The following is a 22,465-nucleotide window of genomic DNA, read 5'->3' as shown; positions in this document are numbered from 1 at the left end:
CTTGTCGGGGGAAGAGTTCACAGGAAAGCTCACTCCACCATGATGCTCATGTCTGTGTGTTCTTGAAACAGCCAGGAGGCCAGTACGGCTGGAGAAGAGCATAACTGACCGAGATCAGATGAATGGGCAGATCATGTTGGCTGGAGGATGTTGGGAGAATTTTGCCTTTGAGTGAAACAGTTCTGAGCAAATACAGACAAGGTAGGACTTGCCTTTTAAAAGGATCAGTCTAGCTGCTGTGCCAAGAATAGAATTGAGAGACAAGGGACAAATGAGGCAGTAGGGAAAAGTATAGGAAATTTTTGCAGTGTTCCAGAATAGACATATTGGTTGTTTTGACTGGAGTATGAAGGGTGAAATAGTGGGAAGTGGTTTGATTCTGCATACATATCGAAGATAGACTTTGCAGCATTTCCTAATGGATTAAATCTATTGTATGAGAAAGAAGAGTCAAGAAGGCCACTGAAAATTTTGGACTATGCAAGTAGAAAGATGGAGTTGCAGTCAGCAAAGATGGGGAAGACTCTGGAAGGAGCATATTTGAGGAGGGGTCATCACAGACATTCAAGTTTAAGAGATGTTAAAAAGGAGATGTCTATTAGAAATACTAGTGAGGTGTTAGGTTGGCAGTTGGAGAGATGAATCTGGAGACATTTAGGAGAAAAGTCTGGGCTGGCGAAATAGACTTGGGAGGTGATGGAATAAAAATGATATTTAAAGCCTTGAGAACGGATGAGGTAACCAAGGAAGTGATGACTATAGAAGAGAAAGGAACAAGGACCGAACCCTGGACCCCCCAGTGCTAAGGGATCTGATCAGACCACACACCCGGGGCAGACTGCACAGTTCTGACACCACATCTAGAAGGTTTGGAAACCAGGGAGGCCTAAACTTTCCTGTGCACAGGAATCCCCTGGACATCTTGTTAAGCCTCAGAAAGTCTGGAGTAGAGCCTGAGATTCCGGATTCATAACAAGGTGCTGATGCTGCTGGTCTTCAGAGCACACATTCAGTAGCAAGAACACAGACCAGGATTCCCACATGGCTGTGCATCAGCCTCACCTGTAGGTTGTTAAATAAGTGATACCTGGACTCCATGCCCAACATTCTGACAGTAGTTTTGGGGAGAAGCCTGAGTATTTTGTAACAAGCCCACAAGCCATCCTGGTTTGGCAAGATTTGGAACCACAAGTCAGTGATCAGAAAGCAACCAGGGTGGGGAGAGGCCTTAAATCCACATGTAAATATCATATTTTCCCGGGAAAGAAAAGGGAGTTCATATGTCATCAATTATGAGACATGATGGTAGGAGATACCTGTCGTTTTCTCTGTCATGGCGTATAGCCAGGCAAAAGATTACGGAAGTTGCTCTCAGTTCAGCATAATAAAAATCTCTGAATGTTTGCTCTCTGAAACCATTCCCCAGACTAATTTCTCACTTACTTCCTGGAGCAAACAGTGGAATCTAAATGTTTCTAATTTAAACATAAAAGAATTTATATATGTAGTATAGGGGGCTCATTTTCTTTGGGGGAAGTCCACAGAACCAGGCTTGAGAGCAGGTCCCACATAGGAACCACTGCCCCTACTGCTGGGCACAGATGTCACTGTTCAGACCACTGACACGCTGATGCTGGACACTGGACCCAGAGGCTGGGGCCACTATCACGGCTGCTCCTGTCAACTGGCTCCTGTCAACACATTGCCCTTGTCAAATGCACTCTGCATAGTCCTAGCTTCTCTGGGTCACCACAACCTGAGTCAGAGTCCAGATAAGGTCACCTGACTGGTGGAACCAAAGCCTCATGCTGTGTCCAAATGCAGCAATGTTGAAGAAAGCAAACGTTCATCTTTTATGGAAGGAGGTGATCTCTGCCTCCTACCGAGACTCTTTAGTTGTGAGATTTTCCTAACGTAAGAAGCAAGTTCAGATGCTGGGGGTAGGAGAGTGAAGCATGGAAAAAGAATGAAAAATTTCAATTCTTGGAGCAGTGATCTGAGACTAGCACTTCATCTGGTACATTGTAGGCACTCAGGTTTGGTTCAATGTTGAGTGACTAATAAATGACATCTTTCAACTTTTTCCCCTGATGTTTTGTTTTGGGGTCTGGCTTTTGTCTACTCCAGTTTATACTCTCAGATAAGTGGAGTAAGATGGTGAAGTGATTACTCAAAGTGTCTTCTCTATACCTCTGTCTCTTGCTAGAATTAAAACACCCAGGTCCTTAAGACTTCAGAGGATCCGTGTATATGCTGACATATTATATTAATTTTTATATTTCTTTGTACTTGCACATATTTCTAGAAAGAATATCCATAACATTCATAATTTTTATGTGACACCCACAAAAGCCTAAAAAAATCCTACTTTAGACACCATGTTACTTAAACTCTGGTCTACGAACAGCTGACAACCAAAGTGTTTTTAGCAGATCTGAGGACACAGCATAAGAGCTCACCATTTGCTTGGCTGTTATCAGTTTGGGGCAAGATAAAGTAGAGGTTTACTTGCTTACTATCACTTTCAATTTCTTTATGTATCTTATTGTGGGCTGATAACAGTCCACAGACAAGCGCTGGCTCACAGACCACACTTTGTGTTGGTCTAGATGGACTTGTAGTCCAGCATTTACCCTGATGTCAGATTAATAGCAGGTATAATTCACTGATTAATGGGGATCTATTTCTAGTAATATGGTGGACTAGGTTTTAAGGCTGCCTCTCCCAATAAAAACAACAAAAAATAATAAATATAACATAAAAAGCACCCAAAAGTATAAAAGAACAAGTAAGAGAACAATCCTTTAGACCAGAAAAATAAATGTGGGCAGGAATTCAAAGAGAAAAGTTGCTTTTATCCTGAAAGCATTTGCCAAATCTGGAAAAGTCTTAGCTTTGCTTTTCTTGGGCTCACAAGCTATAGTAGACCGGAGACAGCCCTCAAAGCTTGTTCGTATGGGAAGTATAAAAGGAGACACTCTCATACCCCAGAAAATCTAGGAAACCAAAGATACATTTCCTCAGAGTAAGGATGATGAAACAAAAGAAAATCTGTTTGATCCCCCAACATAAGAGTATTCTAAGGAAATTTGACTTGAGTCAGCAAAAAAAAAAAAAAAAATGAAGCAAACAACTGTTTTTGTGAATTTATAATCACTAGCCAGCCTTCCTGTGCATTTGTTGTCCAAAACTTGCTTTACCATTTTCGGCCAAAATAACCACAAGCCGTGATTTTGTTTTATAATTGTCCTGGATTGGTCGTGACCCAAAAATTGGAAGAAGAAAACAAAAATCTCTAGGGAAATTTATATTTAACCTATGTGTCAAATAATTTACACAAATAATTGCACAAGAAAAAAGAGCAGCTCAGAGCAAGAAATGCAAAAGTACAAGTGAAAAAAATCAGTATGACTGAGAACCACAAGAAACAGTAGACAGTAAAAACAGGCTCCTAGAACTTCAATATTGGAATTTTGAAACATAGAAAATAAAATAAATAGGATTATTGTGTATAAAAAGAAAAATGACAAGCTTGAAAATGTCAGGATGGAGTATCAAGGACCAGATTTACTCTCCTGCCTTAAACACTACAAATTCAAATAAAATATGAAACAACGGTATTCAGTCCTTGGACAACAAGCATCACAAGGATTGTGATCCCTAAGAGAAGGGAAACAAAAGAGGTGAAGCCTAGAATTGTTCAGCTTCCTTCCTGGAGAGTGTTTCCAGGACACGTTGCAGAGAGAAGGAGACCTAATAGAGCCCAGCAGTTTCACTGAGTAAAGGGGAGAAAGTTGTGAATTGAGGAGGCCAGGACAGCCAATCTAAGATGAAGGCACATAGAGAAGAGAGTTGAACAGGAAAATCACTGAAAGTCTGTAGAGGGTTCCCCTCAAGTCTTCAGCTCAACAGTGCATGCATGTAAGGAAACTATCCAATGACAGGGAAAGAAAAATCCAAAAGGATAACAGAGAATAGTACATAGTGCTCCAGAGGACTGGAATTAGTGCCCGTTTCCAGCCTGTCCGGAAAACCTCATAATTTGCTGGTTATTGTAGAGAGTATTCAGAAGAGTCTTGTGTCAGTATTTGGGTATAATTAGCCCTGGACTAAATTCTTTCCAGTTTTGCCTAACAAATATTAAAAGTAAGACCCAAAAAGATCAAACTGCTTTTAAATAACTTAATTTGTCCCAGAAATGAAAGCTGAAGAATTTATGGAATGCAAATATATCTGGCACCTAACCTGGTAAAATCATAATGTCTGTCATCAAATTAAAAATAACTAGGCATGCAATGAAAACAAAATAATACAACTAAGAAAATAATACAAAAGGGCAGAGAAAACCAATCAATCTAACCCAGAACTGACACACTTACACAGATGTTACAATTAGCAGACAATGACATTAAAACAGTTACTATAAATGTACTCCTTATGGTTAAAAAGTTATATAACAGACATGAAAGATATATAAAAGGCCAAAATCAAATTTCTAGAGATGAAAATATCTGAGATGAAAAATATACTGGATGTGAGATGGAATTAATGGTAGATTTGATATTGCAGAGGAAAAGATCAGTGACTTTGAAGACATAAAAATAGAAACTTTTCAAAATTATATGAAGTAATCATTATTACAATGTATTGTTGGATTTGTAACATATTTAGTTATGACGTGTATAATTATAGTGGCATAAAAAGGAAAAAGAGGAAATAGGGATATAGAGCATAAGGTTTCTATATCTCACTGAAATTAAGATAGTATGAATTGAAGTAGATTTTGATAAGATCAGATGTATACGGCAAGCCCTAGTGCAACTACCAAGAAAATACACAAAACTAAAATGATAAAACATTAAAGGAATTAAAATATTACAACAGAAAGCATCCACTTAATACAAGGAATCAGTAAAGGAGGAAAAGTGGAACAAAAAGGACATGAGACACATAGAAAATGAAAAGCAAAACAGCATCATAACTCCAACTGTATCGATGTTAACACTAAATGTCAATGGAATGAACAAGCCAATCAAAAGGCAGAAATTGCCACAACTGATAAAAGAGCAAGATCCAACCATATGTTGTCTACAGTAGACACTGTTGACATTTATAGTTACACACTTGAGATATATAATTACAAATAGATTAAAATAAAAAGGATGGAAAAAGATATATCAACAGCAACCATAAGAAAGTGGAGTGGCTACACTAATACTAGACAAAATAGACTTTTAAAAAAATTCTACTAGAAATACACAGGGACATTTTATAATGTTAAAAGGGCCAATCCATCAGAAAAACATATATAAATATATATGCACCTAATACCAGAGCACCAAAATACATACATGAAGACAGAATTGACAGAAATGAAAAGATAAATAGACAATAAAATAATAGTTGAAGACTTCAATACTTCACTTTCAATAATGGAAAGAACAACTAAACAGAAGATCAACAAGGAAATAGAAGATCTGAACAACACTATAAACCATCTAGACCTAATGGACACCTATAAACACTCTACCCAACAGCAGCAGGATATACATTCTTCTCCAGTATAAATAGAACATTCTTCAGGATAGACCATATGCTAGGCCATAAAAAAAATTAATGAGTTTAAAAGGATAGAAATAATACAAATCATCTTCTCTGACCACAATGGAATAAAATAAAACAGAAATCAATCAATAACTGAAAGAAATTTGGAGAACTCACAAATAAATGGCAATTAAACAACGCACTCCAGCATAACCAGTGGGTCAAAAAAGAAGTCAAAAACAGAAATTAGAAAATACTTTGAGATTAATAAAAATGAAGATACAACATGCCAAAACTTACGGGATGCTAATAAAGCAGAGGTTAGAGGGAAATTTATAGCTGTAAAGGTCTACATTAAAACGGAAAAAGATCTCAAATCAATAACCTAACTTTCCACCTTAACACATGAGAAAAAGAAGAGCAAACTAAAGCCAAAGGAAGCAGAAGGAAGGAAATAGCAAAGATTAGAGTAGAGGAACTAGAGAATAAACGATAAAGAAAATCAATGAAATCAAGTGTGGTTCTTTCAAAAGATGGACAAAATTAACAAAGCATCAGCTGAACTCACTAAAAAAAGGAAGACAAATTACTTAGATCAAAAATGAAAGACGGGACATTATTACTGACTTTTGAACTGAGAAAAAATTTATAAACATAGACTATGAACAATTGTACGCCAATACATAAGATAACTTATATAAAACGAACAAATTTCTAGAAAGACACAACCTACTGAATCTGACTCAGGAAGAAATAAACAATCTGAATACACCTATAAAGAGGAAGACATTAAATCAGTAATAAAAATCTACCTATGAAGAAAATCCCAGGTCCAAATGGCTTCACTGGTGAGTTCTACCAAATATTTAAAGAATAATTAATACCAATTCTTCACAAACTCTTCCAAAAAGTGGAAGAGGAGGGAACACTACTCAAATCACTCTATGAGGCCAGTAATATTTTGATACCAAAATCAAAGACTGCACAAGAAAACTACCGATCAATATCTCTTCTGAATATAGACGTAAAAATCCTCAACAAAATCCTAGCAAACTGCATTTAGCAACATATAAATAAAATTATATACTATGACTAAGTGGGACTTATCCCAGCAATGTAAGATTGTTTTAACATCCAGAAAGCTATTAACGTAATACGCCGTATCAATAGAATAAAAGATAAAAACCACGATTATCTTAGTAAGCACACAAAAAGCATTTGATACAAATAAAAATCAACCATATTGGAAAGGAAGAGTTAAACTGTCTCTATTTGTAGCTACATGATCTTGTATATAGAAAATCCTAAGGAATGCATTAAAAACTATTAGAACTAATAAATTCCCCAAGGTTGCAGGAATATAAGATCGATATACAAAAATTAATTGTATTTCAATACAGTGGGAATGAATAATCCTAAAATTATATTAAGAAACCCATTCCATTTGCAGTAGCATTAAAAAGAGGGAAAATAATTAGAAATAAATTTAACAAAAAAAGTACAAAGCTTAAACTATAAAGCATTGTTAGGGAAATTAAGGAAGACCTAAATAACTGGAAAGACTTTCCATGTTTATGGATTGGAAGACTTAATATTATTAAGATGGCAATATTCCAAAATTGGATCTACACATCAATGCAATTTCTATCAAAGTTCCTAGCTGGCTTCTTTGCAGAAAATGATGAGGTGATCTTAGAATTTACATGGAAATTCAAAGAACTGGATAAAATACTCTTGAAAAAGAACAAAGTTCAAGGAATCACACTTTCTGATTTCAAAACTTACTACAAAGCCATGGTATTCAAGAGGGTGTGATACTGGCATAAGGGGATAAATAGATCAATAGAAGGCAGAACTCAAACCACATATTTACAGTCAATTAGATGTCCAAAGAGTGCCAAGACAATTCAACGAGAGCTAAAAGAATCTTTTCAAGAAATTGTGCTGATATAACTGTATATCCACATGCAAAAGAATGAAGTTCAACATTACCAAACACCATATAAAAAATTACCTCAAAATGGATCAAAGACCTAAATGTAAGTGCTACAAACTACAAAACTCTTAGAAGAAAAGATACATATGAAAACTGAAAAATTTGAAAAGCGTGAAAGAAAAGTGTGAAACTTCATGACCTTGGATTAATCAATGGTTTCCTAAATACGACATGTAAAACACAAGTAACAAAAGAACAAATAGATAAACTGGACTTCATCAAATTTAAAAACTTTTTGTGTTTCAAAGAACATCACCAAAAAAGTAAAAATAGAACCCCCAGGCTGGGAGAAAATACTTGCAAATCTTATATCTAACAAGGAACTAGTATCTAGAATATACAAAGAACTCTTTCATCTCTAATGAAAAGACAAATAACCCCACTAAAAAATGAAAAAAGGGCTGAATAGACATTTCTCAGTGGAAGATATACAAATGACTGATAAGCCCATGAAAAGATGTTTGACACTTAGTCACCATGGAATGCAAATTAAAATCACAACGAGATACCACTTCACACTCACTAGGATGGCTATTCTCAAAAAGACAATTTTTAAAGGTACTGGTGAGGATGTGGAGAAATTGGAATCCTTGTACACTGCTGGTGGGAATGTAAAATGGTGCAGCCTCTTGTAAAGTTAAGCAGTTCCTCAAAGTTTGAACATAGAATTACTATCTGATCCAGCAATTCCATTCCTAGGTGTATACCCAAAAGAAATAAAAACATTACATTCATTAAAAATTTGTACACAATGTTCAAGCAGCATAATTCATAATAGCCAAAAGATAACTCAAATATGTGTGAGCAGATGAATGTATAAATAAAAGGTGGTATAGCCATACGATACAATATTATTTGGCAATGAAAAAGAATGAAGTATTCATACAAACTGCAATGTGGATGAACCTTGAAAATATTGTGCTATGTGAAAGAAGTCAGTCACAAAAGATCACACATTGTTTTATTCCATTTCTATGAAAGCTCCATAATAAGTAAATCTATAGACACAGAAAGTAGATTAGTGGTTGCCTAGGGCTGAGGGGAAGTTGGAGGGAAATGGGGATGACTGCTTAGAAATAAATGGGTATGTGGTGATGAAAATGTTCAAAAAATGTTTTTGGAGTGATAAAAATGTTCTAAAATTGATGTGGTGATGATTGTACAACTCTATGAATATACTAAAATCCACTGAGTTTAAATGATCAAATAATATGATATGTGAATTATATCTCAATAAAACTATTCTAACAAAAAGTGATGACTCACATTAAATGAAGTAGCTATGCTAGAAGTGCCATGGCAGATTGTAGAGAAAGAGATCAACAGGTTCAGAGAAGTGGGCATGCTAAATACATAGCTACAGAACTTGGTTCTCTAGCATCAATGGGGATAATATGATCCCAGAAAGCCAGAAGACAAGTGACAGCAAGGTAGAAGCAAAGTGAGCAAAATTCTCAAAATAGCCAGCAATGTCAGGGGGAAGCCAGGAAATCCTGATTGCAAAAGAATTTTGGAAATGGCTAATAGGTCATTGTATTCCTAGGGGTAAAATAGTTGGGTAGCCCACAAGAGTGTTGTTTAATATTTTAACCAACAGAAGAAGAACAAATAAGTTGAAGGCTGAGATAATGACCCCAATAGAAAGTTATGATTCCTTGCCCAGTTTCCAGATCTGAGCCAGTTCTCAGACCTAGAATCCATCAATTAAAGGAGAAGTCAGGTCCCCTGTTGAAGTACCCTGCAACACCATGGCTAGTGTGTACAGTAATAACACCCAAGTCCTTCACTAAAGGAATCAATGGCCATTTATCCATACACTGAAGAAAGGGAATACCTGGATCTTTGCTAAGGCTGTTAGATACAGAGTCCAATTTGACACTTATTCTTGGGGAACCTAATCATGGACTCCTATTACAGAAGAGGCATATGAGGACCAGGTAATAATTTGCATGCTGTCTCAGGTCCACCCAAATCTCAGTGGGTTCTCTGTGTCCACACATCCACTTTGTGCTCATTTCTCTTGTGTACAAATATGTAATTGGAATGGACATGTTTAGCAGTTGCCAGAATCCTCACACTAGTTCTTTGACCTGTGGAGTAAAAGCTTGGTAGTAAGACAGGCCAAGTGGAAGCCCCTGAAATAGCCTCCCAACTTCAGCCAGGACAGAAAATAAAAATAACATTGTGTCTCGAGGGTAACAAAAGAGATTAATACCACTCTCAAATACATAAAGGATGCAGGGGCAGAGGGCAGCCCGAACATACAAACATTTCATTAACCAGTCTGGTTCTTGCAAAAATTGGATGGATTATGGTAGATGATAGCGGACTACTGGAAATTTAACTCAATTATCCTAATTGCAGCAGATGTGCCGAATGTGAAATGTTTAATAGAAGAGATTTATACAGCTTCTGGTACATGGTATAAGGCTATTGATGCCTAAAGTTATTCTTTAACTCAAGTTAGTTGCATAAACAAATGGCTCAGACCCTTAGGTCACCTACCACAGTTGTACCTTTGCCTTTTCCTCAGCTCTCATCTATGATCTAATGGAGAGTTCCTACAACCAGCTGACATAAAAAGGAAAAAATCTGAACTTGGCTCACAAATGTGTCAGTTCAGTACGTTGGTGTGAGCCAAAAAGGGACTGCTTCTGCACTATAGCCCTACTCTGGATGACCAAAGACAGTCTTGAGGGAACTTCCTTCCAATGGGCAGAACTTCAGGTGCTGCTCCTACTCATCCACTTTGTGTAGAGACAAGAGTGGCCTTGGGTAAAAATATACAAACTCACAGGCAGAGCAATGGCTTAACTGGGAGGATCCTGGAAGGAGCAAGATTGGATGATCAGGGACAAGGATATCAGGGAAGAGGCATATAGTAGACGCAAAGTGTTAGGATGGATCTTTCGTATCAAGTGTTAATGCCCACCAGAAATTATCCATTATACAAGAAACATAAACAACCAAGTGTACAGGATGACTCAGCCAGTAGACTTCAGCCAGCCCCTGTCCTTAGCCACCCCAGACCTTGCACAACAGTCTCATGAAAGGAGCATCCATGGCTGCAGAGAGGCATGGGTCTAAGAAGATGGGCTCCCTTTCACCAAGGCTGATATATTTACTGTCACAACTGGATGTCTGATCTTCCAGCAACAGATAAACTCCAATGTGGTACCATCCCTTGAAAAGAACAACCCGCCACTTGGTGGCAAGTTGATTACACTGTTACTCTTCCATCCTGGAAAAATCAAGGATTGATCTTGATCTGAGTTGACTTGTTTTACAGGTATGAGTTTGCCCTTCCTTCCCAGTGTCTCACTCAGAACTATTATCTAAGGGTTCACATAGGTAAGATTTTCTAATATGGGACCATATATCCCAGTGCCCCAGACTAAGAGACCTATTTTACAGCAAGGCATGACCGTGAAATCTACTGGTCCTACTCCATTCTGCATCACATAGAAGCTGCCAACTGAGAAAAACAGAATGATTTCTTCAAGGTGCAGCTGAGATACCACCTTGCAGATGACACCTTACAAAGATGGGTGCTATCCTTCAGAATGAAGTATTCACCAAGGTTTAAACCAACAGTTATCATATAGTGCTGTGTCTCCAACAGGTAGAATAAGTAGGTCTCTGACAACCAGAGGTGGAAGAAGGAGTGACTATTCACCAACACTCCCAAGGACCCAATTAGGTGAGGCGAGCCTGGTGACATAGTGGTTAAGTTTGCACGTTCCACTTCGGTGGCCCAGGGTTCGCCAGTTCGGATACTGGGCACAGACCTACTCACCTCTCATCAAGCCATGCTGCAGCGGCATCCCACATAGAAGAGCTACAACTCTACAATTACGATATACAACTATGTACTGGGGCTTTGGGGAGAAAAAGAAAAAAAGAGGAAGATTGGCAACAGATGTTAGCACAGGACCAATCTTCCTCAAAAAAAAAAAAAGAACCCAATTGGTGTATTTATGCTTCCCACCCTCTCAATAGGCTCTACTGGATTAGAAGTTTGGGTTCCCAAAAAAGGATGAGTCCACCAAGAATCATGGTAAGATTCTCATTAAATGTAAGTACTATAGCTGTCACCTGTTCAATTTGGGCTCCTCATGCCAGTAGACCAGTGGGCAAAGGAAGGAGTTACCACATGGGCAGGGATAACTGAGCCTGATCATCATGATGAACACACCACATGATCCATGCCTCCCATGGGGCATCTCTCAGACTTCTCATGTCCATTTTTAATTGTAAATGAGCAGATACTACAACCACAAATAATAAGTGTCTAAAAGCCAGGGCTCAGGTATGAGGAAATAGGTCAAATCAACAGGTGAAACTAGATCAGCAGACGTGCTATCTGAGATCGAGGAGAACGTAGACTGGATGGTAGAGGAGAGGTGAACTGTGGTCTTGGAACCAGCTGCAGCAGGGAGGACTTTCATTTATACAACTAAGGGTCCTAATCGTTTTCTTGTAATTTCCCTAGAGTGTGATCCAGAAGATGGAGTAAACTTAATGTAAGAAGAAAGTGGAACTGAGAGGTACAAGGGGTGGACTGTAGCAGGTGCTTTTGGCACCCCACCCAGATTCCCTTCCCCAGGCCAGAACACCATGTTCTCAGCTTCAGTGAGTGATATTGCAGAAGACTCACAGCTGCCCCCGTCTCCAGAGAATGGCCTTCAGTTCTTGAATGCTGCTGGGGACCACAAGCCAGTTTTGAAGAACCAGGCTCCTCACGGGCTATACAAAGCACAGTGAGTCCCGGCCCATAAACTGTGGAGACTCTCTTAAATTATAAAACAAGAGCTCTGAATGCAAGAACTCTAAATCATACTGCTTCTCTTCTCCTCTCCCCATCTCTGCTTGCCTCCTTCTTCCCCTTCACATTTCTCCTCTCCTCAATGTCTGTCCTCTTCTCCCCTTCGCCTCCACCTAGAAAATTAAAAGTAAATATTTTATAACTTTATGATAGAAAACGGCTCTCTAAACATAATACAAATCCAGAACCAACAAAGTAAAAGATTGATCTGGCATTTTATATTCAAACTTTTGGTATGGCAAAAAGAACAACATATGAAAAGGTATTATTATCCGTAGTATCTATAGAGAGGATTTATAAATCAGTAAGACAAGATCCATACACATGCTCTTCTGTGTGCTTTAGTCTTCCTTCTTCTGGAAGAAAATGACCACAGCCACCTTAGGAGCCATGTAATGAACATGGTACAAACTCTGTCAGCCTGAATCCCTGAATCATTGCGTGGAGCAGATGGTGCTGCCTCCCCACCTCCCCAACACACTGCTCCATTAGAACCACACCCGGCAGCTTATTAGCAAAAAGTAACCTTTTATTGTGTTGAGCCACTGAAATTTTGGAATTTGTTTGTTACAACAAATGTTACATATATATGTTATAATTTATATATAGGCGTGTAGTGTATATATGTTAACAATATGTTATGTATATCATTATATAACATATAATATATGTTAACATATAAATGTTAAATATGTGAGATATATATATGAGAGATATACACATGATATATATATATGATATATATATATATGAGATATATATATCATGTATATATATAACATATATATATAAATAAGTGAGAGAGAGAGAGAGACATATTCTTTCACCAACAGCCAGGGTCAGAACACTAACACACTTGAGAGGGGAGAAAAGCCAAGCTTTGCATTGTTATATTAAATTTGAGATTCAAGTTTTAACAGGATTGATTTTTAAAATACAATGAGACTGTTCTAATAATAAAAAGTACCCATAAAATCATACAATGTGCCAAGACATTTGTTCAGGGACCCATATCCAGCAGCAAAGAAGGGACAAACACAGCAGGGTTGGAGACCAATAACAGAAAAATATATATATAACATTTTCATGTTTTTATTGAGAATGGATTGAATAAACAGTTTTACTTCTTTACTGTAGCAAAGTTGAGCAGGTATAGTGCCCGGAAGAATATCAATAAGTTGTAGCAACATCTGGAATAAGAAATTGGAAAATGTGGAGGTAACATTGGAAATAATCCCTTCTTATTCTTGGAAAAGCTTGAGAGGGTCTTTGCAGGGACTGGAGAGCCTGGTGAGCAGTTATAGCCAGGGCCTGGGAAATGTGCTGAGGAGACCCAGAGCTAGACGCCCTCGAGGCTCCTTCCCTCCCACTCCTGTTAGCAGAGGAGGGAGCTGGGTCAGCAGGTCTGAATCTACTCTTCGGAAAAACAGCTGGATGCAGCAGCCACTGAGCTCCAGGGACTGCCACCTTCTAACAAGCTCGGATCCTTGACCACGGACCTGCTATTTTGTCATAGTAGCACAGATGTCTCTGTCTCACTGTCCCAGTAAAGATGCAGAGCATTTTCAGGTATCCTCATTCCTGGGACACTGGCCATGGGAATACAATCCACCGTGCCAGCCTAAGCACACCTCTCAATGGGACAATGAGAACGTGAGGATCAGAGTGTTCTGATCCTTCTCTGCTCATGAATATTCCTATATATTTTACATCTGCAACATGCGGCACTGTGACATGTGTGCCTGTGTCCCTTTGAATCACATTTTCACCCAACTATAGAGGTCACATTTGGGATATATTGAAGGGCTTCTCCAGGATTATTCTGACTCCCGCTACACCGTGGACTAATCCCTATCCTGATATAATAAAGGAGCAGTGAACAGCATTAGAGCCTAAGCACTGAAAAGTGGGCAGCATAGGACTGTTTTACATTTGTGATCAGGAACATAACTGCAAGACAGCAGGTATTCCAGCTGCCAGCAGATAATATAATTGGTTTTAAGGAGAAAGGACTTTTTTTTGGTTTTAGGCGGACCAGACTCAGAGGAGTATAAGAGCAGAAGAATGGTTACCGCTGGAGGAAACCGCCTCATGCAAGCTGGGAAGGCGTCAATAACACGGAGTCCCCAGCTTTTTCCTCCTCCCTCTCTCCATCCTTCCTGCATCTCTGGTCCAGCAATGAGGGCAGCAGTGTGGAGCTCACAGCCTCAAGGGAACACCTGAGGTCCAGCATCACCTGCAAAGGTAATGAGGACCCAGGACTTGCCCCTGAGATATAAGAGGGACATGAGTGTCCTTAAGGTTTTAGGGGAGGGCTGGTCCAGGCATGGGGTGTGGCCAGTTCTGTAGCTCTTCTATATTTACCATTCCAAGTGAGGAGCAAGATCAAGGCAAAATACATTAAATGATAACATTTTCACTCAACTATAGAGGTCTCAGAATGTCCAGTGACCGTGGCTTTAGTGGACATTGTGGACATTTAACGGAAACTTGGTAAAGTGAAGAGTTGCAGGGGTTGGCATGATAATATTACAAATGTGTATCAGGAGAGTATCTTTTGTGATGGCATGTAATACAAGAGATAGAGAAACAATTTAATAATAACATGAGAAAACCATTAGCGAAATTCAGAATGTAGACTGTTCTACAGGACAAGTGACCTGGTTTCTCCAGGAAACCAAAGGCTAAAAAAGGGGACAAGCTGGCATATTATGGAAGAGAAGAGACTAAAGAGAAATAACAATCAATTGCAAAGTGTAGACCTCATCTGGATCCTGTTCCAGACCAAGTGAAAGAGACACCTTGAAGATCACAAGGGACATTTGAATATGCACTGGATATTTAGTGAAATTAGGGAATTATTGCTCATTTTGTTAGGTATAATAATAGTATGTTTGTTCTGTTTAAAAAAGTCACATTTATCTGTAAGAAGTGTACATTAACCTATTTAATTTTGAAATTATATATAAATGATTTGCTTTTGAAATAATCTAGGAATGAATCCATACTGATATAAATAAATGACTGATTGAGTAAACAAGAAAAAATCTACGCAGAAGAATTTCAAATAATTTATGTTCGTACTTTGTCCTCAAGGAGAGAGAGCATAACTCTCCCTCCCTAATTATGGGCTGTACATAGTGACTTCCTTCCAAAGATACATTATGGAAAGGGAGGGGAGAAGAACTTTGCAATGGAGGAACCTGATGAACACAACCTCAGCCAGGTGATCAGGGGCAACAACAATAGTGATAAATCATGTTGATAGTGTATACCCTTGATATGATGTGATGAAAGTAGTACTTCACCTCTGTGGTTTTCATCCCCCAAACCCATAACCCCAGTCTTATTATGAAAAAAAACCCCACCAAATTCCAATAGAGGCACATTCCACAAAATACCTAACCTCTACTCCTCATTACTGTCAAAGTCATCAGAAACAAGGAAAGTCAGAAATTGTCACCGTCAAGAAGACCCTAAGGAGACATGACAACTAAATGTAATATGGTGTCCGGCATAGGATCCTGCAACAGAAAAGATTAGGCAAATATAAGGAAATCTGAATAATTTATGGACTGTAGTTAATTATAGTGCATCAATATTGGTTTGTGAATAGTAACAAATGAACCATACCAATGTTAGATGTTGATAATACTGGAAACTGGGTGTGGGGTATATGGGAACTCTACTATCTTCTGAATTTTTCTGTAAACCTAAAACTATCCTAAAAATAAAGTCTATTTGAAATAAATACTCCAGGGGAAAAAAGGTGGGAGAAATAGATGAAACATGATAGGTAGAATCTTGATTATTGAAGGTGATGATGGGTAGTCTGGATTCACTGTACAATTCTATTTGTGTATTTGTAAATTTCCATAATAAAAAGTTTGAAAAAGAAATATAGAGATCTAAGTACAAGAAGAAACTGTTTAAAGCATTAAAAGTGGCTGCTTTTTTTTATTTTGATAAAATATACACAACATAAAATGTATCATTTTAACCATTTTTAAGTGTACAGTTCTGTGACATTAAGTACATTCACACTGAGCAATCACCACCACCCTCCATCTCCAGAACTTTTTCATCTTCCCAAACTGAAACTCTGTACCCATTAAACAATAACTCCTCATTCCTCCCTCCCACCAGCTTCTGGTAACCACCACTCTACTTTCTGTCTCTACGAGTTTGACTCCTCTAGGTACATCATATAAGTGGAATCGTACAATATTTGTCCTTTTGTGTCTGGCCTATTTCACTTAGCATAATGTCTTCAAGTTTCATCCATGATGTAGCATATGTCATAATTTCCTTCTTTTCAAGGTTGAAAAATATTCCATTGTATATATACCACATTTTGTTTATCCATTCATCTGTCGATGGACATTTGTGTTGCTTCTGCTCTTTGGTAATTGTGAATAATTCTGCTATGAACATAGGTATACAAATATATGTTTGGTCCCTGTTTTCACTTCTTTAGGGTTTATGCCCAGAAGCGGAAATGCTGGATTATATGGCAATTCTGTTTAATTTTCTGAGAAACCAAAAGTGGTTGCACCTAAGGAATAGAAATCCCAGTAAGGAGAGTGTGGGCAGAGAACTATCCTTGTCCCTGAAAACTTAAAGTTTTCATTATAAGCTTTGTAGAACTTTTTTGTCTGTGTGTGTGTGAGGAAAAGCGGCCCTGAGCTAACATCTGTTGCCAATCTTCTTTTTTTTTTTTTTCTGCTAGAGGAAGATTGTTGCTGAGCTAACATCTATGCCAGTCCTTCTCTATTTTGTATGTGGGACGCTGCCACAGCATGGCTTGATGAGTGGTGTGTAGGTCCGCACCTGGGATCCGAACCCACAAACCCAAGGCTGCCATAGCCAGCATGGGAACTTAACCCCTATGCTATGGGGCCAGCCCCTGTAGAACTATTTTTAAATGATATATGATGAAAATGAAAATAAAGTGCACAATAAGCCTCACGTGTGCTGGGCACTGGAGATACAGGGAGGGAGCCCAGAGTCCCCTGGGGAAGAAGCTGGTTACAGAACAGTGTGAGCACAGGTGCAACACAGAGGGGTCTCCAGGTGCAACTGCGCACAGAAGTAGCCATCTAGGGAGATGCTTTGCAATGGCATGTAGAGGTGCCCTAGAGGAGGTGGTGCTGGGAATGGAGGGGAGAGGGATGACTTTCTAAACTGGAGAACTGGCAGTTTAAGCTCAGGAATGATGACAACAATTAAATGCTAGAATTACATTGTGCAATTGGCCTGTGCCTAAACTAACACTTAAAAATCTTGCCTTCTTTATATCCTTTGAATTTGCCCTTAAATTTGGTTTCTATGTCTTCCTTACTCAGAGTCTCAGTTCTAAAATTGGTCTTGATCCCAGGGTAGGAGTTTCTCTGACTCCTCTCCTCTGAAATCCCAGACCCTGAAATTTCCCCTTGGTCTCAAGGAAGACTACATTCAGGAGGAAACCCAGGAACCCTGTGTCCCAGCATGTGAGGTTGAAGGCCATGGGGTGCTAATCTGATTTTAAAGGAACCCATCTGCCTCCTGTGCTCTAAGATCCTGATGGAATTCCCAGCATGCCTGTGGGAATCCAGGTGTCTCCATAAGGGATAATACGTCCTGGCAATTTTATATATAAGAAAAGCTTTAGAGAAAGGCATGTCTCAGCGATGCTGTGCAAATTGACCTGTGGGCAAAAACAATTTTGAAAATATATTAGACTCTTTAGATTTCTCAAAAATACGAAATCTTAAAACTTGGATATTGATGGGAAAACATTATATAGTTGAATGGATAAATGTACAGTATGCCAATCAGCCAAAAACACTGCATACATTTAATGTAGAATTATTTTTTCCTTCAAAAGCTTAAAAAATTAAGTGCAGCTTAGGGCCGGCCCTGATGGTCTAGTGGTTAAAGTTTGGCATTCTCATCACTGCTCCAGCGACCTGGGTTCACTTCCAGGTCATGGAGCCATATGACCCATCTGTCAGTGACCATGCTGTGGCGGCAGCCCACATAGAAGAACCAGGAATTACAGCTAGGATATTTAACCTTGCACTGGGGGGCTTTGGGGAGGATAAAAAAAAGAGGAAGACTGGCAACAGACGTCAGCTCAGGGCAAATCCTTCCCTGCAAAAAGAAGAAAATTAAGTGCAGCTTAGAAGTGAGGAAAGAGCTGACATATTTTGAAGACTTTCCAGGTGCCAGGTGCTGGCACTTTACATGGATTCTATCTCCTAATCTCTACAATAGCTCAAAGCCCGTTTTAGAGATGAGGACACTGAGGATTAGAAAGGTTAATATAAGTAACGTGTCCAAGGCTACACTTCTACTCCATGTAGCTGAATGACGGAGAAAACATTAAATTCTGCTGGGCCTTCATTAAAAAACAAACAATATTTGCATTATTGTGGCAAGATTCTATCAGTTGCAAGTTAATAGTTTCAGAAGAAGAGATTTAACATGTGGATTTACCTGGGAGTGGCAGGGGTGAGTTTGCCTTTAGACATAGTTCGATCCACGGACTCAAACTTGTCATTAGATATATCTCTCTCTTTCTGTTCCTGGGCAAGACAGCCAAGATCAGCTCCAACTCCCCTCACATTACCCCATCTTAACAGATTCAGTAGACAGATAGACATCTTTCTCACAGTGTCCATACATAAAATACCAGAGAAGATTACCCTTGGACCAATCCCTGTTGCTAGAGAGATGTGGTACAATGTGGTACACCCTGATTGGTGAGGTCTGGGTCATGTGATTCTCTTGGCCCCAGTGCATAAATAATATTTCCTAAGCTATTTAAGGTCATGCTGATTACTAAACAATGTAACCATTAAAGAAAAAGACCTTGAGAATTTTCTGGTCCATTAGAGAAATGAGAGACAACATTGACTATTAGCACTGTTGACTTTCTTTTCATTTCTGTACCTTTATGTTTCTACCTAAAAAAGTTGCCTCTTTTCATCCCCAAATCCCTGGGAAGCCCGGGGCCCCTTTCTGGGATCATGATTTTGATCTGGATTCCTGGAGTGAGCACCAAATCCCTTTGACCCGAGCTCTTTATTTATTCTAGTCTTTCATACCTAGTTACAGCCGGTGGGAGGCCATGCATTCAGGTGGTTCCCAAAGTCACTCTTGTGATAGGCAGACTACGAGATTCCCCCAAAGATCCCCATCTCCCGGCATTCATGCCCATGTGTAATCCTCAACCTTAAACCATAAGCTGGACCTAATGACTTGCTGGTAACAATAGAATATGGTGAAGTGATGCAGTATATATTTTGGGATAATTACGAGACAGGATATTAGGGAACTGAGGTCATTTGTCCCAAAGTCAGCTGTTCAAATGAGGCTGGGGAAGCAAAGACTCCCTACGGAACCCAATGACAAATGACCCTGCATTCGCTGTCTACCTGAGAGGTTGCTCCTCTAGATGTCGACCCCTACATTCCTTGCCATCAGACAGGGTGAAGAGGAGGTCACCAGCAGTGTTTCTGATCCTGGCTAAGATGAAGAGGGGATTTGGTCCGCAAAGAAGACAGGAAGTGAAGAAACAAAGACTCCAGATTTAACACCTGGTGAGCCCAAACACTCCCCCAGGGAAGGCTCATGGCTAGAAAGAAGAGGAAGGTAGCCATCTCCAATCTCTGTGTTGCCCCATGTGGCCAAGCTCTCTCTTACTCCAACTTAGAATAATGTCCCAGGGAGCCCACAGTGGCGAACACTGTAAATATGTCTCTGCTCAACTCCAGAACAGTCACCATGGCCACCCACTCCTGGGAAGTCCTATTCTCTCTCTACGTATCACTTAGGATATTAATTCAGTTGTGTTCATCAGATACTCAAATAACAGTGGTCTAAACAGGATAGAAACTTCTATGTGTCACACATGACAAGGAGGCAGGTGGTCCAGGGTTGCTGGGGTGACTCTGCACCACGAGGTTGTCCAGGCATCCAGGTTCCTATGATCTTCCTTCTCTGCTGTCCCTGGGATATTGCCCTTATTTACATGACCATATCCATGGTCCATGAGCAGGACTGGGAAAGCAGGGAAGGAGAAGGGAAACTTTTCAAAGGCAAAACCCACAACTTCACATCTGCTTCATCATATTGGCCAGAATTTAGTCACATGGACATAGGTAGCCTCAAGGGAGGCTGGAGAGCGAATGTAGTTGTTAATCTGCATGGCCCTGTGCCCAGATAAAATTCTATTACTATGGAATAAGGATATTTTTTGCTATACTTTGTAAATTTTTAAAAATCATAGCACCAGAATTGTCATTGTGAATATCTTAAACTGAACCAGGTTTGTACGTAAAAAGTGGAATAATCTCAGAAAATATTAATTGAAAACAAAGGTACAGGTAGAGTGTGTAGCAACCTCATAGAAAAGGAAATCTCTATAATACTGTAGAAACTGCTAACAGTGGTTGGGTCCAGGAAGGAATTTAGAAGAATTGTGCATGGGATTGAAAAGGAAATTTACTTTTTACTGTATACAGCTTTTATTATTTGAGTTTTTTAAACCTGGTGCACATATGTTGTGACTTTGTTAACTTTTGTTAAGTGGAGCAGAGGGTGTTGGATAGTAGACTAGTTCAACATTACAACAGAAGAGAAACTGAAACAGAGAAGTTTATTACTCACAGGTCCTGGAGGAAGTACATGACTGCCTCAAGGGGCCACAGGGGGAGATAAAGTCAGGTTGCAGGCAGATTGATAAACAGGACCTGGGGCATATGCCTTTATTAGGGTCCATGAGTAGAGTGCTTTGGGGTTCCCAGGCTAAGCCCTGATTGGTCAATTCAAGCCAAAAAGAGCAGAGTTTTGGTAAGGTCCTATCGATGCAAATAATTCACAACCAATCTATAAGTCAAAATTGGGGTGAGTTTATTATGAGCCAGATCTGACCATATAACCAGGGAGAGTCCTTTCACAAAGGAATGGAGCACTCCAAAGAAGTGGGGGTTGACAAAGTGGTCATATACCATCAAAGAGTATGTATCACATATGATTGGAATGTCCATTTTACAATAATCACAAGATTGCCTAGCCTGCACAGTGATTCACAAAGCAACTGATGAACACAGCAGCCAGCAGGTCTGTGGTCTGAGGCTGGGTGGTTACAGTGGGTCAGCAATCAATCCCTAGCCTAGGGAGAGACGCTTATCCTTAAGCAAATGCTGATGTGGGGGAAGTTACTTTATCTTTAAGGGCATTGTTCTTGTCTTTGGGACATAGTAAATACTTAAAGTAGATATACAATGCATACTCAATGTCCACATCAGACCCTTTTGGAAAAACAAGGTCAGGCCGCATTAGTTTTACACCAAATGGCTTCCTCATATACTCCAATATATCCTATTGCTTGTCATTTATCTATCAGTCCTAAGGGGCCACAAGGTGAAAGCCCTGAGAGGCAAGGGAGACTGTTGCTCCCAGGGATGATCAGGAAGTCATATCAGGAACTCACATCTCCTTGAAATTCTGTGGCCTATTATCTAGGACATGCAATTGCAGAAGGGGCTAGTGTCAGTTCAAGGTCCCTGCAGGCCCCTTGGCCACACAAAGTGAATGCGAAGGCAGCAATATCATAGAGTAGTTTAGCTAAAATCTAGGCAATGTATTGGCCAGTTGAAATCAATTTAGAATTACCAAAGAAAAACCCACATTTTTTTAGCTAACGTTTATTAGGCCGTTATTATGTGTCAGGTTCTCTGCTAGGCCTCCCTGATTGAAACATCAAGGAATTCACAATGCGGCTGAATCAGCTGGTAAATGCAACATATAATTAGCACTGGAAACCACTTCCAGGAGGAAGCAATGTCTAACCTGAGATCTGGGGGAGGAGTAGAGTGAATCCAGGTAAAAGGGCAAAGGAAACCTTTTTAGGGAATCAGCATCACAAACAAAGGCTCATGAGAAAGAGAGAGAGAGCACATGGGGAATATGGAGGAACTGGTAGCAGATCAGCATGCAGATTAGAGAGAGAAGAGCACAGTGACAAAAAGTGAGAGTGGAGTGGTGACCATGCTCCAGATCACGAGGCCATCTCAGCTTGAGGAGAACCTTGGCTTTTCACTTGAGAACAACAT

This window comes from Diceros bicornis, chromosome 14 (genome assembly GCF_020826845.1).
Source record: "Diceros bicornis minor isolate mBicDic1 chromosome 14, mDicBic1.mat.cur, whole genome shotgun sequence".
In the NCBI taxonomy this organism is placed as follows: domain Eukaryota; kingdom Metazoa; phylum Chordata; class Mammalia; order Perissodactyla; family Rhinocerotidae; genus Diceros; species Diceros bicornis.
The sequence above is the reverse complement of the archived record's forward strand: the minus strand, read 5'-3'. Positions refer to the sequence as shown.